The sequence below is a fragment of the Epinephelus fuscoguttatus genome, linkage group LG21 (assembly GCF_011397635.1).
Source record: "Epinephelus fuscoguttatus linkage group LG21, E.fuscoguttatus.final_Chr_v1".
Lineage (NCBI taxonomy): Eukaryota > Metazoa > Chordata > Actinopteri > Perciformes > Serranidae > Epinephelus > Epinephelus fuscoguttatus.
In genome coordinates, this window is record NC_064772.1 from 28,305,315 (window position 1) to 28,320,723 (window position 15,409).

The following is a 15,409-nucleotide window of genomic DNA, read 5'->3' on the forward strand; positions in this document are numbered from 1 at the left end:
TACTAATGTATGTAAAACTCTCCACGGTATGAACAGTGGTTATAAACTAGAAAATCAGCCATTCTCTATTGACCAATCAACAGACTGCAGTGTTCACAACTCCACCTTTTAGTACCACATCTGTGTGCTAGGTACCCCAACAGAGGGGGGTACCAAATATGGGAACGGTACGGAACGGTTCCATTGGTACCATCCACAACTTTTCACAGTGGAAACAGAAAAACGCATCCCGAACTGAACCGTACCGCTCGGTGGAAACGGGGCTATATAGTCCCAAAAATGAATAAACGAAGGTCAGAATGTCATTTAAGTTTCAAATTCTCTGAAAGCAGATATTCTCGATGTAGCAGCATGAAAGTTTTCTTTAAATGTATTTGAGAACAGTCAGTGGAACTGTACCAGAGATACATTAAAAGATGGGGGCATTTACAGTCAGGTGTATTTATATGCACATGCTGTCTACATGTGAGTTTGTGTATGCAGTGTGTGTACTGTGTGCGCTGATGTGTGAGGTCAGTTTGATTGCATGTGCTGCAGCTTTAATGCATTTTATTAAGGTAAATGAAAGGCAGCAGGGGCCCTGGTGTCACCATGGTTAACACAGTATCTGGGTATCGGGCCAGAAGTCGACGTGCTGAAAGGTCAAACTCATTGTGGTGCTGCTTTAATATGTGTTAGAAAGATGACCTTCACCTCTCCACTTTCCTCCATCTCTCACCGACAAGTAGACACGTGGCTGCGACAAGTGGAGCGAGTGTTTTTCAGAGTAATTCCTGTAGAGTAAAGAATTAAGTTGTTGAGTTCCTGAACAACTATCTGGGGAATTACAGGCTTGCGTACAACCCAGTGTTTTTATTGATTGCCTGATGGAGATATTTCAAGGTCCTTGCTGGCTTCTTTGAACATATATCTGCCAGAGTCTTCGTATTGTGTTTCTCTCCGTCTTGGCGCAATTTTGTCAGTATTTACACTTCTCAGGTGGTGTTTGTCACAGCTCTTCCTGGAACATAGACGCTCTCCCCCTACAGTTTCTGTTTTCATATGTTCTGCTTTTCTTTACTTGCCACTGATTTCACACCTGTCTACATGCAGCTCATACTGACATCAGCGTAGTATTTTTTTTTTCCCCTGAGAAGTCCTTCAGGGACATGAAATGCCACATGTGAGATAATGACTGTTACATGTATCCCTCAGGTGTCATTCTTCTGTTCTTTAGCTCTGACATTCTCTTTTCATTGCTGTCATTTTTCTGTATTGATCACTTTTTCTTTCTTTCTTGGCATGTCTTTACAGGTATTGTGCTAATTTCAGTTCTTTTTGAGCCACATTTGATTTATTATCACCACAGAGAGATATGACAAAGCAGAAATCACCAGAAATGTATCGGAAATTCAAATAAAAAATGAAATTAAATCCCATCACGAAAGAATTCGGGACATCTGTTGATCTAATACATAATTTATCACAATAATAATATCTCGCCAGTTATCAGTTGTTGCTCCAGTGTGCTCCAAGAAAGAAAAAATTAACATGGCAACAACAAGAAGGCTTTTAGAAGGCATGACTCATTTGACATTTAGAGATTCTCATCACCCAGTGCAGCACATGTATTTGACAGTAACTGCTCTCCTGGCTGTAATATCATGTTACTGTGAGGAGGTGCTGTATGGATTCATGCTACACTCAGGGAGCTGTTGGAGTGATATCATCCAAAGACTTTCTGTGGGATGATTGCACCTCTGATGTGCCTGTTTGGCCCTGGAGTTAATTACCTGATACTGGATCTGAAAATTATTGTAACCTGAGAACACATAGGTGTATCACAGCAGCATGACATCATAGACCATGTAGTCACTGTGAGAAAGTTAGGAGTCCAGAGTTTTAACAAATTTATAACCCCAGAAAGTAAACTATAAATGATGGGGGCGCCATAGGGTTCGCTGAGTAGAGGTCTTCATGCGTCCGAAAGCATAATTTGATCCGATCCAAAATGCAGTGAACCCAACTGGGTTAATTTTTTTTAGTCTGAGGTTGCTTTCACACCTGTCCTGTTTGATTCGGTTCAATTGAACTCAAGTTCATTTGCCCCCTAAGTGTGGTTCCTTTGGGCAGGTGTGAACACAGCAATCACACTCAGGTGTGCACCAAAACAACCGGACCGAGACCTTCTTGAAGAGGTGGTCTCAGTCCGGTTACAAACGAACTCTGGTGCGGTTCATTTGTGGTGAGAACGTGTGCAGACCTGGATCTGAACCAACTGCAGTCACATGACACATTGTTTGGGTTAAACATGAGCATGTTACAGTCCTGGAGGATTATTAATGTGCACCTCCTCCTGTACTGCCTTAATATGCACATTCAGCACATCCAATGCATCAAAACATTGTTTTCTAGTTGGAGCCGCGCCTCGTTTTCAAACTGTATGCTTTGACTAAAATGAACAATGACAGCAATATAGTCCACGATGAGCAGCGCTAAAATCAACCTGCGTAGTTGTCCCTCCATTGTGACATTAGAAAGTGTCACATTTATCTTGCAAGTGTACTCTTCTTCAACGTTTGCTTTACTTCCTGGATTTTTCCCACATGGAAATTCTGACCAATCAAGAGCAGCTTTCTCGCACAAGGCATTTGATCTGGTCCACTTGTAAATGCTGCCGTGAGAACACGAACCAACTCTAGCCAATTATACAACTTTGTGACAAAATGTGTCCCTGATTCAGATCAAAGCAAGACAACTCTAGGACTGAAAGCAGCCTGAGACTTCGTCCTTAAGGAACTAAGCATATTTTAAAATGCCTTCTCCTTGTGAAAACAATGTGTGACCATACTAGCCTTTCCATTGCTTTTGTAGGGAGTTTTATCCACCTGGAATCACCTGAACGTCATGAAAACGGCTAATCTCATCTTCTTCAACCTCTACAAACAACAAACTGCACATCAGAGCCAACATCTGGTAAGGAGTGAGACAGACCAACATTTTCTTATCCCAAGTCGTCACATATTGCCACTTTGTCAGTGGCCTTTCATGTCTACATATTACACACCAGGTATCCTTCTGTGTCTCCTGTGGACGTTCCAGGCATACAAATGCCAGGACAAGCATATAGTTAGATTTAGAAAAAAACATCATGGTTTGGCACCACATTCACACCGGAAGCGTACACCGGGCTCCTGGGTGAAAGTCCAGGGTTTTTTGGACTCATACACCACTCCTCCCGCCCACCCTATAGGGACTTTCCAGCTCCTAATATAGCTAATAGATACTAGTACTGCGGTCCTTTCAGTGCCAGAGACAGTGCACATGATGGTCAAACAAATGGAGAAAAATCTGTCGAGCCACCTCTTGATGTTAGTACATTTATACTAGTACATAAACACTTGAAGTTTAAAAACAAGGAAACCCTACACTTTTACTGCTGTAGTTAAATCTCTTAGAGTTAAATCCATGTCTTGACTTTGGCTTTTTTCCGCCATGTGTTTCCCACTCGAATGAATCGCTCTTTCCTTGACCTTGGTGGAATTTAATCAACTCTTTAAGAATGGGAAAAGAAAAGAAACAGAATGTCTTCCTTCAAGGAAATAAATAATCGACTCAGTAAATGATGGACTATTATATTGTTAATTTGTAGAGTGAAAAAGACAAGAGTGAAAATGAAAATGATGTCTCAGTCATACTTATAAAGATAACTGGCATAATAAAACTTAATATGTGAAGACATCAGCTTTACATTAAACCACATGGGAGTCTTCACCACTCGGACGCCTTTAGGATGTTGGACAATATTGACTTTCACATGGCGGGTTCTTTCCACAGCCATACATATTTAATATAGGAGCATATGGTTGTCATCGGAGGAGGTCAGTGCTAGAGGCAAAGCTGTGGCTGTGTCCTGTTGGCTATACATCCATCCTCCCCTCCTCGGATGGGACCAAGGGGGGAGGGAGGTAAAGTACTGTAGGAAATGAGAAAAGAGGAGACATACTTGAGATGCATGTAGGACAGACTGCTGAGGAAACTATGAATACAGTTCAGACAAAATCAAATTTCAAGCTACTGTATTATATCTTAAAGGGACATTTTTACATATATATAAAGCTCAGTTTAGTAGTCATGAGGAGAACTAGGTTCTGACAGGGGCTCAGAGTCTCTTTTGAGTTCCCTTGCATTGTGGGAGTGCGATACAAAATTGGTGGTTTCAAAACATCAGTGTTTCCATGAAGAAAATGTGGGTATATGGCGATGCTGCTTTGATTTTATAAAAACTGAATCGTGTCCTCTTCAGAAACATGACAGCCAAAGACTGTGGTCAAATTGTCAAAAAAATACAATAGTGGCAAGCGGCAACATCTGGGACTGAAAAATGAGGCTAACACAACAGTGCAAAAAACTGCAGTTCCTTGAACAGCCACTTGAGGCTGGCTCAAAGAGTGAGTCAATCCCCATAAACACCCATGTTAAAACAGCAGTAATAAACATGTTTACAACCTGGTACAAAAACAGTTTTGGCGTCTATAGCTAATGTTCCCGTTCATGACTGTAGCAGTTTGTATTTTTATATAACTCACCTGTTTACATTTTATTAAGGCTTAAAGTTACAAGTAATTAAAGGCACGACCACTTCGAGTGACAGGCTGGCTGCAGATAGTGTCTATAGGCTCTCAGTCAGATCCACCCCTCACTCCTCTACAGTACAACTCTCTCGGCCAATTATGGTCATTTGTGGCTCCGACAAAAGGAAACCAAAGGTGGCGACAGACAAAATGTCAGGCCTCACATGCCCTATTTTCATTCATTTTTCCAGATTCCAGAACTTATTTTTGGGCACTGTACAGCATGTATGAGCTCTTTAGCCCCGTTTCCACTGAGCAGTCCAGTCCGGTTCAATTCAGTTTAGTATGCTATTTTCTGTCTTCACTGTGAAAAGTTGTGGATGGTACCAATGGAAACATTTCCATGTTTGGTCCCCCCTCTGTTGGGGTACCTAGCACACAGATCTGGTACTAAAAGGTGGAGCTGTGAACACTGCAGTCTGATTGGTCAGTAGAGGACGGTCACTCTGCTCAGGGCTCAGAGTTGTGGCTGGTTTTGAGGCTCATGTAACCACTGTTCATACTGTGGAGAGTTTTATTAGTAAACTGTAACTATAAAATGAAAGAATGTTTTGCTGCCTCTTGCAGCAGCTGGAGTCTGAGGAAAAAAAAAACTTGGATCGCTGAGCCGCCTGCCAGCAACTTTTAAGGTGGAACGTTAACTTGTACTGTTACTCAAGTTGACGACATGAATCCATCAGCACACCTTAAATTTCACTGTGACAACTCTGGCCATTACTTTACTTTTTATACAACATACACTTTTCGTAATGAGTGGATCTTCAAGTGTTAGAAAAATATATTCATTTTGACTGGATTATATGAATAGATGGACAAAAAAAAAAAATCATTGTGGAGCATAGTTCCTGTGGGCTCCGGCAACACTAAACCCCTGCGCTTGCCTGTGAAGGACTAAATGCACAAGCCTGCTATTATTAAATATCCCATGGAGAGAGACTCTCACTGCAGCCTGTTTTTATTTTGTTCTGAAAATGTCAGCGTGCAGCCTCATTCTGCGGACGATCAATGAAGTACGGACTTCCCTCTGTGTCACCAGAGGAAATATAGTGAGTGCTGGACGGAGCAGTGAGTGACAACAACCCCGCCCACGTTTAAGAGTACTGTTTCTGGTGGAAATGCTAGGGTCTAGGTACCATGTCTGAAGGGTTACTTTGGTTCCAAAGGTACCATACTGAAAGTGGCTGGTTGTAACAAGGCCAAAATGGCTGACGTCGCAGTTGCTACATCCTTTATTTCTATAAAGTCTATGGTCCTGTGTCTTTTCCTAAACACTTTTTCTTGATCATGATGGAAAACGTTATGAGGTCAAGTAAAAGTGCGAAGGAAATTTGATTGCACTCACACTAGGCTACGTAATTATGCAACAGCGGATGTTATTTACGTAGATGATTTGAAATATTGCTGCCACAAGGGATTATGGGAAGGTATTTCCTCCTTGCCTTTCGTAAAGGATGGTCCTGTGCACCCTACTCCAAAGGAGATAAGAAAGGAAGCACTGAGGCACCTTTCCTTAGCATTTAGAGAATTCAACCAGCTCTTACCATCACTGCCACTTTTGGGTCTTTTCACTCAGCGAGGAACCTTCCTAAGCACAAGAAGACTATTCCACCTCAGCCCTGGCCTTTTATTTAAAAGCTTAAAACTCATGTTTTTTTCTTCTGACAAGCAGCCTCCTGCAGTCAGGCTAATAATGACCGTCACCTTTAGAAAAGTGGCAGCAATAGTCGCTTGCTGAAATAACAGAAGTTCACATTCAGGTGCAAAAGCTGACATGAAATAACGTTGTCACTGAGCAGCAAGTCTGAGGGAGGAGGTGAGGGTGAATATGTTTGGATGTATAACCCATGTAGCTTCAACACATGATTGAAAAAGAACAATACAGTCTTTGGAATACCTTATCCTGCGTTATGCATCTGTTGAATAATAAGACAACCAACTATTTAAAGCCATATAAGACCCTGAAATGCTTCAAAAAGCTGCACAAACTGGCTTAAATTTCATTAAATATTTTCTCTTTCAAGCTGTTTTTAAGCAAAAACACAACCCAAACGACTGACTTTGATGGAAGCCAGCACTGCTGCATGAAAAGTCTTCAAAAAGAAAAGCATACGTACAGTTATAAGGAGACATGGAGCAAATTTAATGTACTTAAGGTTTAATTGAATGCACATGCTCTCTCACACACACACACACACACACACACACACACACACACACAGTATATATAGCGATGCATTCTTCTGCCTTCTCATGGCCAGTTGTTGCAGCATGGCAGAGGTTGACGTGGCTGATCTTCCTAATGCACCCTCCTCTGCAGAGGTCATAAATTAGTCTGAAATACGGAGCGGGCCGCCGCTGCCAACCTCATCTGCAAAGTGAGTGAAGTGAAGCAGAAAGAGACAGCTCGAGATGCAGCGTCAGGCTGTTCTCAATACAGAAGTCTGGCATGTCTGCAGCGCCGGCCCTGCGTTTCTGACTCAGAAATGAGATATTACATTCTGTCATGTCAGAGTCCTCGTTTTGCTGCGGAGCTAAGGCTGCATCCAGCTCCGACTGTAGATAATATTGACTGATTGGCCTCATTTTATAAACCCAGCATTAATTAGAATTTCTATGAGTAATAAAATGTATTGGATTTCCATTATTATGGAGGGAGCAAGATAAGGAGCTCTTTTTGTCTGAGCGGATTTTCTTGGCTTTGTGCTGCTTAAAGTGACTCTTTCAAAGTGGAGAGCAAAAAAGAGATACGACATGAAGCAGACACTGCTTTTTCTAATTTTCGATTGTAATTTCATTTCTCTAACCTTTTGGACCATTATGGAAATTGAAAATCAGGCATTCCAGAGAAAATACTAATTTCATTTCGCCCCAAAAAGCAACCTTTTATCTACATCTTTCCATTGTGTTCATAAATGGTGTCTTTGTTTGGTTTGATTGGAAGGTAATTGTGCGCTGATTGATATAAACTCAACAATAGTTGCTTTTATTGCACTCCTACACCAAAACGTCTGCTCAAATCATTTTTTCGCCATCGACTATGATAATTAAGAGGCAACTAAGCCTAATTGATTCTACATCTGCCCACTGCCAGCAAACATCACTGTTTTAAAACCAATTTAAATAAGCTGTTCTGGGTCACACTCTTCCATTTAAATGATTTGTGAATATTTAAGAGCCTCCACATAAAAATGAGGATCTGTCTGTCTGTGTATCAGCACTTCAGTGAGTTTAAGGAGGAGTATCAACTCAGCATCCAGCAGTCTAGACCGTGTGTTTATCCAGATTTGTTTCAGATTATAAACCACTCTGAGAAAGAAAAGAGACAACTTTGGCTGCTGTGACATTTTTTTCCTAGAGTTGTACACACAGAATTGATTAGCTTCCCTTTCATGTGCCTGAATAACAATTCATTTTGATGCTGCGTATAAATCAAACATGTGTCTGGTTGGTTGGCTGCAGTGCTGCTGCAAAGGCTTTGAGGGAACCACCTCCTCTCATATGCAGACTTATACCAATAAACAGTGAAATTTTCAGGCAATAAAACGTGTTCACCTCATTTGACTGCAGCTAATATTTTTGTCACAAAAGCTGAAAATACATTTGTCTGAGAACTATTGTTCTGAAACTTAGCTTATACAATTTTAATGCTGCATCTGAATATCTAAATAGCTGTCAGTTTTCCTTATTAAACACTTTACAAAGTGATTTTACAGTGCATTTTTTCTGCACAATGAGTACTCACATACTTGTACTTAAAGCTGGGGGAAGCAGAAATCCCAAAAGGCAAAAAGACAAAGGCAAAAAAAACAAGCCCTTGGCAGAATTTGAAAATACACCCTGCAGCTCTCTCTTGTCTGTCCTAAGCCCCTCCCACCAGACACCACAGGTATAACATGCTTGGCTTCATACAAGAGTTAGCTAGGTAATGTTAGCCATCCCACAGTCCCTCCACCCTGGTCCCCACTACTGCGGACTGCTTCCCAGAGAGGAAAGCAAGCAGAATTCCTGGGACAGACCTTCCGTTGGCAGCTGTAGGGGCTCCGAATCAATCCAGTGCAAAGGCCCCAGCACCAGGTGTCACAGTGGGCACAGGTCTAACCTGTGTGACGGCAGCAACAGAAAGTTTGTTGATCTGGTGGGGAGTCAGGACAGTTTGGTCCCCCGGAGCTGGGGTTTGCTGTGGCTGGATTTGTACTGATGTAGCTGTGGACTGAAGGTCCATCTCCAGAGCTGCTGCCCACTCTCCTCCTGGCGGGGTGGTCTGCAGTGGTGGGGAGTGAGACAGAGGACAATTTGTAGGCCCTTTTACACTGCCTGTTGAAGGCGGGAATATCGTGCTGTTATGCCACCTTGTGGTACTGTGTATAAGGTACAATCGCAGAATGGGGGGCAGAGTGGTTTCGCCGTTAAGCCGCCATGGGAGGTAGTAACAGCGCCTTAACAGTGTCTGTACAAACGGAACAGCTGGCAAGACGGGTGTGGCGTTTTGATGACATGTTATGCATGCAACCCACTGTGGGAGACTTAAATAGTAGCTGTTAGCGGTTAGCAGGTAACTCTAAGGAGAAGAACAGCAGACGTAAATGTCCTCAATTCAGAAAAACAACGAGTAGAGGATAAGATAAGCTGCTCTATAACAGAGATGGTACATGTTTGTTTTTGCTATGTTTGTTTTTTTCTTCGACAATTAACACGTGGTTGGGTTTAGGAAAAAAGAACAGGGTTTGGCTTTATAACCTTTGGGGTATGCGAACACCGCTCTCCTGGGTGAAAGTTGATGTATGTTGGACCCATCCACCACCCCTCCTGCTCACCCTACTCGGAATTACGCAGCCTTAAGTTTCATTCTTGTCCCGCTGCGTTTCCCCCTGACGCCACCAGCCACTGTTAAACTATAACAGTGGTATCCAAGTACAATATCAACGTTAAAGGACGGCTTTTTTCGTCTGTGTCTGACGCTGGAAGTCACTGCCCAAGTGCCAGATTCCGACGAGTGAGACTGGGTTGTGTAGGCAGGAAGTTAATTATGGGATTTTTGCCCAGTGATGCCAAAATATAACTGCCAACAGTAAGTTTCTAAATGCAGCACTTTTACTTGTAGTTAAGTATTTTCGCAGTGTAGCATTAGTACTTTGACTTAAGTAAAAGATTTGAATACTTCTTCATCACTGTGGGGATGTTTGCTGGATGTGTAGGTACACACACACACACACACACACACACACACACACACACAGAGACACAGGAGAGTTCCTCTTCCTGTCTCACTCAAGCAGCAGCAGCGACCATTTAACATTTACAGTGTTTAATCAGTTGAAGATGAAGGAAGTCAGTTACAAGATTAGTTTAATCAGCCTCTTCCTGCTCCTCTTCCTGGCTCATTACAGTAAAGACATTAATGGTTTGATATATCAAGGTGCACATCAACAGGTGAGGCTGATCAACCTCAGAAATCCAGACATCAACTCTGTTCTGTCTTCTAATATTTCCCAGCAGAGGAGAACGAATTATTTCAAATTTTTAAAGGAGAAACTCCTGTTGAAATCCAAACTACATATTTCTCCTCTTACCTGTAGTGCTATTTATCAATCTAGACTGTTTTGTCGGAGTTGCAGAGTGTAAGTTAGAGATGTCTAGCTTCCCCTGAATATAATGAAAGTAGATGGCACTCAGCTTGTGGTGCACAAAGCGCCAAAAAAATCATTTAAAAAAAAAGATCTCAACTGCAGTGTCTCTTTTTTTCAGAAATCATGACCCGGTTACTCAAGATAATCCACAGGACTTGTTATGTGGCTGAATATTGTCAGATCTCTCGAAGTGCCTTTGTGCTTCTTCAGAGATAAGCTAAGTTTCCAAAATAGAAGTTAGTGCAACTGAACTAAATCTACTGCAGGGTTAGCGAGTTAGCTTGCTAAGTCTGCAGCAGTTGCAGCACGGCTAGGTGCGTTAGCCTCACCCTCTGCGCTTTGCCGGTGGTTTCTGAGGTGGAGGAGGTTTCCGGAGGTGTGTCAGAGTCTCATGCTGGAAAAGTGGAAAAGTTCCATTATACTTGAGAGAAGGCAGACACCTCTACAGCCGATATCTCCAACACACAGCAACTCACACCAAAACAATCTAGATTAATAAATAGCACTACACGTAGGAGGAAAAATACATATTTTTGATTTTGGGCTGAACGTTCTCTTTAAGAACGAGAGGCTCCAACCACAAAATCTTATGAATGAACAGAAAAAAGATAACGAGTTGTGTAACCTGCCTCTGGGAGAACATTTGTGGAGCTATAATCAGACTTTATAATGACATTACACTTTTAGAATACCAAACGTAATATTTTTACAGCAACAAGCAAACAGGTTGGGCACACCAGCCATCTTAATCAGATGCATCACATCCTCTCATTAATTAACAGTGTCCTGTGAGATCTCCCCTTTTTGAAAAGCTTGTTTCAGCAGTCTTTCCCATCATGCATCTGAACGCTCCCTGCTCACTGTCTGCTGCAGACTCACTTAAGATAATGAATAGCTGGAGGAGGCTGGCGTTCTTTACTGCAGCCCAGTAAAAGGCCACCCTGTCTGGATCCACCAGGCAAAAAAAAAAAAAAAATCTTTCCAGCAGAAGCATCTGGTCGGACTGTGCAAATCAGCACGCTGAATCTCTTTGGGTTTCAAAGAGTTCAGATGGTTGTATTTAAGATGCACTCATGTAATCATTTAGGTTGCTATGGGAGATTTGAGAAGGCCACCTGAGAGGAGATCAAGACGTCTTTATTCCCGTTCTTTACCTCTTTTCCACAGTGACTGTCCATGACTCTCCACAGGAAGGTCAGCTGTATGTGCTCATGCCAATACCTAAAATAGGTAAAGGTCAAACTGAGACTGGGGGTTTTGGAGGACCTTTAGAAGGGGGTGATGAAACCATCGGCTTTTAATTGTCATCATAATCATCTGCCAAGACGTTGTTGGCAGCATCTTTGAAACCTATTTCAGCGTTTACTAATGAATTTGTCTCAAATGAGCCAAATTGTGAATATTGGCACTTTTAATTACCCTTTTTTTAACCACAGGGAAAAAAAGGAGTTGCTACATGCTGCTGGGTAAATAGGTGTGAAACATGTTTCTTGAGATCTTTCGTGTCAAATTTCATTTTAAGTTCCTACAAATTCAAGTTACACAGTGATGAAGGAAAACAAGACTTTCATTAAACTATGACAGCCTCATTTACTAAACCCCCAAGTTTAATTTATTCAGTCATAATTATCATAAAAAGTACAATTAAGTGTAATTAATCATGTCATACAATCACATGAAAATATGATTTTTTTTCCTCAATATTTTTATCATTTTATGTCATTGACAACACATCAAAGAAATGCAACAAAACAGTTGAAACTAAAGTAACACATCTTCAAACACTCTTGCACAGATATCAGATACAGTACCATCCATCCATTTTTGCCAGGCCAAGCAAAGCACCTTAGACGTCCCCAGCAACGCTTTCCAGCTCCTCCTGGGGGACCCCGAGGCCTTCCCAGGCCAGATGAGATATGTATTCCCTCCAGCATGTTCTGGGTCTGCCCCGGGGCCTCCTGCCAGTGGGATGTGCCCATAACACCTCCAATGGGAGGCGCCCAGGAGGCATCCTGATCAGATGCCCGAACCACCTCAACTGACCCCTTTCAACACTAAGGAGCAGCAGCTCTACTCCAAGTTCCCCTCTGGATGTCTGAGCTCCTCACCCTATCTCCAAGGCTGAGCCCAGCCACCTTTCTGAGGAAACTCATTTTGGTCGCTTGTATCCACGATCTCATTCTTTCGGTCACTACCAAGAGCTCATGACCATAGGTGAGGGTTGGGACACAGATGGACCAGTAAATTGAAAGCTTTGCCTTCCGCTCAGCTCCCTCTTCACCACAATGGTTGATGCATCACTGATGTTGCACCGAACTGCGGTACAATACCAATAAATCTAATTATGTTCTTACCTCTTTTACAATTTCCTCCTTTTATAATGTTCATATACGGTTCCCAGAGCTGAAAAAGTCTTTCTGCTTACCCTTAGAAATCTAAGTTAGTCTTTCCAGACCTTTACACTCTCATAGCTCCTTTATCTACGTTCTCAATGATGGGGCGTCCATACCCTTCCAACATAATGCAATAGCTCTCCTGGCCTGGAGAACTCCGGAGTCCAGAAGTTTAGTCTGTTTCGATGTTTGAATGAAGCCCCCTTCAATGTATTCCACGCACACACAGTTTGGCATTTAAAGGGACCTTGGTGTTAGACTTCTCTGACAAATATTTTATAGCATCTTTCCAGAAGTTCTGAATTTTTGGACATTCTCATAGACAGTGAAATTGACTACCTTTCTTCTTCAAGCACTTGGTACAATTATCAGGAATATTAGCAGACAGATGATGAAGTCTGACAGGAGGTATGTACATTCGCATTAACCTTTTATATTGAAGTCATTTAAACCCTGTATTTATTTTAAGCCTCATTCCAATCCGTCACATCAATGTCTTCATGAAAGCATCAATTATTATATAAACAGTTTAACCAGGCAGGTTTTACGTCAGCACAAGTTATGTATAAAAAGTTCTATCTAAATAAAGTCGCCCCTAAATAAAGACTGGCACAGCATCGACTCCATATTGCATGACTCCTATGGGTGACTGGTGGTGAATCATTCCTTTGCTTCTAGAAAGTATACTGACTTACAGCCTTTAATCAGTTATAAATCACATTAGACCTGCACAGCAAACTACATTCAGCCTACCAATGTTGCAGATGATTTTAGGATAAGAGACAGGTCAATCAGAATTATATTATTAAAGGTTCAGGCAACAGAGTGAAGTTAAGAAATAGTTATCCAATGTTATTCATTATGCATCCTCTTTACTTATTGTCAGACAAGGACATTTAAACTTAAGTGGGATTTATACTTCTGCATCGAACCCATGCTTAACCTACGGCAGAGGCGCTGCTTCAACGTAGTGTGACGTGCACCTCCCCAGAAATGTAATTACATGCCTCCTGTATTTTTGCGAACTGAAACCATTTCCCTCAGTGAAAACGAAGCTTTTGTTTACTTTAATTTCACAGTTTAAAAACAATAAATTGTGAAGACAAGAAAGACTCCACAAAAATAGCATCTTAAGTCTTGTGTGTGATTTATCCTGGCTGAGCAGAGGAAATCTCTGCTTGTCGCTAGGCTAATTTATACAATGTAAAATGCCATAGGCTTGTGCTAATACCGTTAGCATGTTATATTTGTTTGGAAAACATGTTTAGTGTAAGACAGTTGTTTTGTCAGTGAACCTTGTGAGCTGTAATGGAGCCGAATTTTGTAACGTTACCTTTGTTGAATGTTACTTTTGTCCCTGGCTTCATATGAGTAGAGGAAAAGTCAGCTAGCTGCTAGGCTAATTTATACAATGTAAAATGCTTAGGCTTGTGCTAAAAACATTAGCATGTTGTATTTGTGGGGAAAATGTGTCCAGATAAAGACAAGTGTTTGTCTGTGAATGCTGCGAGTTATAGTGAAGCTGATTTATGTACTTGTGTTTGAAATTGTCTCTATTATGTGTAATGTGTGTTTTGAATCAACTAAACTTTACAGCAGTTCACAGAGACCTCCACCACTGACTAGTGGTTTGGAGGTGTAACTGCAGAGTGACAAAGACACACCACCGCACAAGTATAAATGCTCACAAAGCTGCAGGCCATGTGCATAGACTGTGTAGCGCTGAGGCAAAATCAGTGTGTGTTGTAATCCAAGCTTCTCCATGTTCTGTCGTACATGTATGTTAGTGCATGTGTGTATCCCACTGGCTAGCTGCTGCTTTGCACTGCACTTACACAGCAGTTACTGCTAATATCAGTATCATCATGGAAGCATGGCATCCAACCAGCTGCCACTGTTAAGCAGTGTTTAGGAAGCAAGGACTGTTAGTTGCTAGCTGCTGGCTCAGCCAACCTCCATCTTGAGAGCCATGTGGAGACAACTCATACAGTCTGATTTCGCATACAGCCCCTTTAATAACCCTACACAGATGGCATCTATGTTTTCAATTGTTCACATTTCTATACACAGCTTTGTTAGATGAGCCCCTCAGACTGTTGACACCATCACAGCGACTCCCCCAAGCTGCCTTTTAAGCAAGACGGTATAAACTGTCTCCAAGAACACCAGAAATGGGTCATGGGATATTTAGGGACAAGATAGTGCTTTGGGAGTGAAGAGGGGACGATTCTGAGGGACTGGGAAGGCTGTTTGTTTCATCACCATTTGTTATTGAAGCGAGGGGGATTATGGTGCTGGAGCGTAACTGGTTTGAGCATTATGGGGTGTGGATGTTTTGCAAGCTGAATTAGGCCAAAAGGGCAAAGCATTGTAAAATGCAAAAGAGTCTTTTAAGGTCCCCAATTTACTGTAAGCTATTTACATAATGAGCTCCCTGGATAGTTGGTGCTCACAGGCTCTTTCAGGGTATCTCAGGCTACACTGCATACGCTGTGCGCATGGTTAAATGTGTCCTGCGCTGGTATGAACATACTGTACAAATGTGTATACGGTACAGATTTACAGTCTGGTGTGTTTGGTGTGTTTATTTGTGTTTATTTGTCATCTACTTTGAAATGTAGATGCAGTCAGTCAGTGTCACCACCTCTGATCTGATGAAGGTGCCATCATAAAGCCACAAAGGTTTTGGTTTTCAAAGAGTACACGATGCTTTTCAATTTGAAACAGGGCGGAGGAGTGAAAAATACGTCAAGCATCACTGAGATGAAAAAACAGT

The 15,409-nt window shown here is 41.9% G+C and overlaps 1 long non-coding RNA gene across 1 annotated transcript in view; it reads left to right on the forward strand.

The window, feature by feature from the left end:
* Positions 1-2,856: 2,856 nt before the first annotated feature.
* Positions 2,857-15,409, forward strand: part of LOC125882211 (uncharacterized) — a 37,245-nt gene continuing 24,692 nt past the window's right edge. The window contains exon 1 of the long non-coding RNA XR_007448317.1: positions 2,857-2,955. This is a non-coding gene — a long non-coding RNA (uncharacterized LOC125882211). The remainder of the gene's footprint in view (positions 2,956-15,409) is intronic.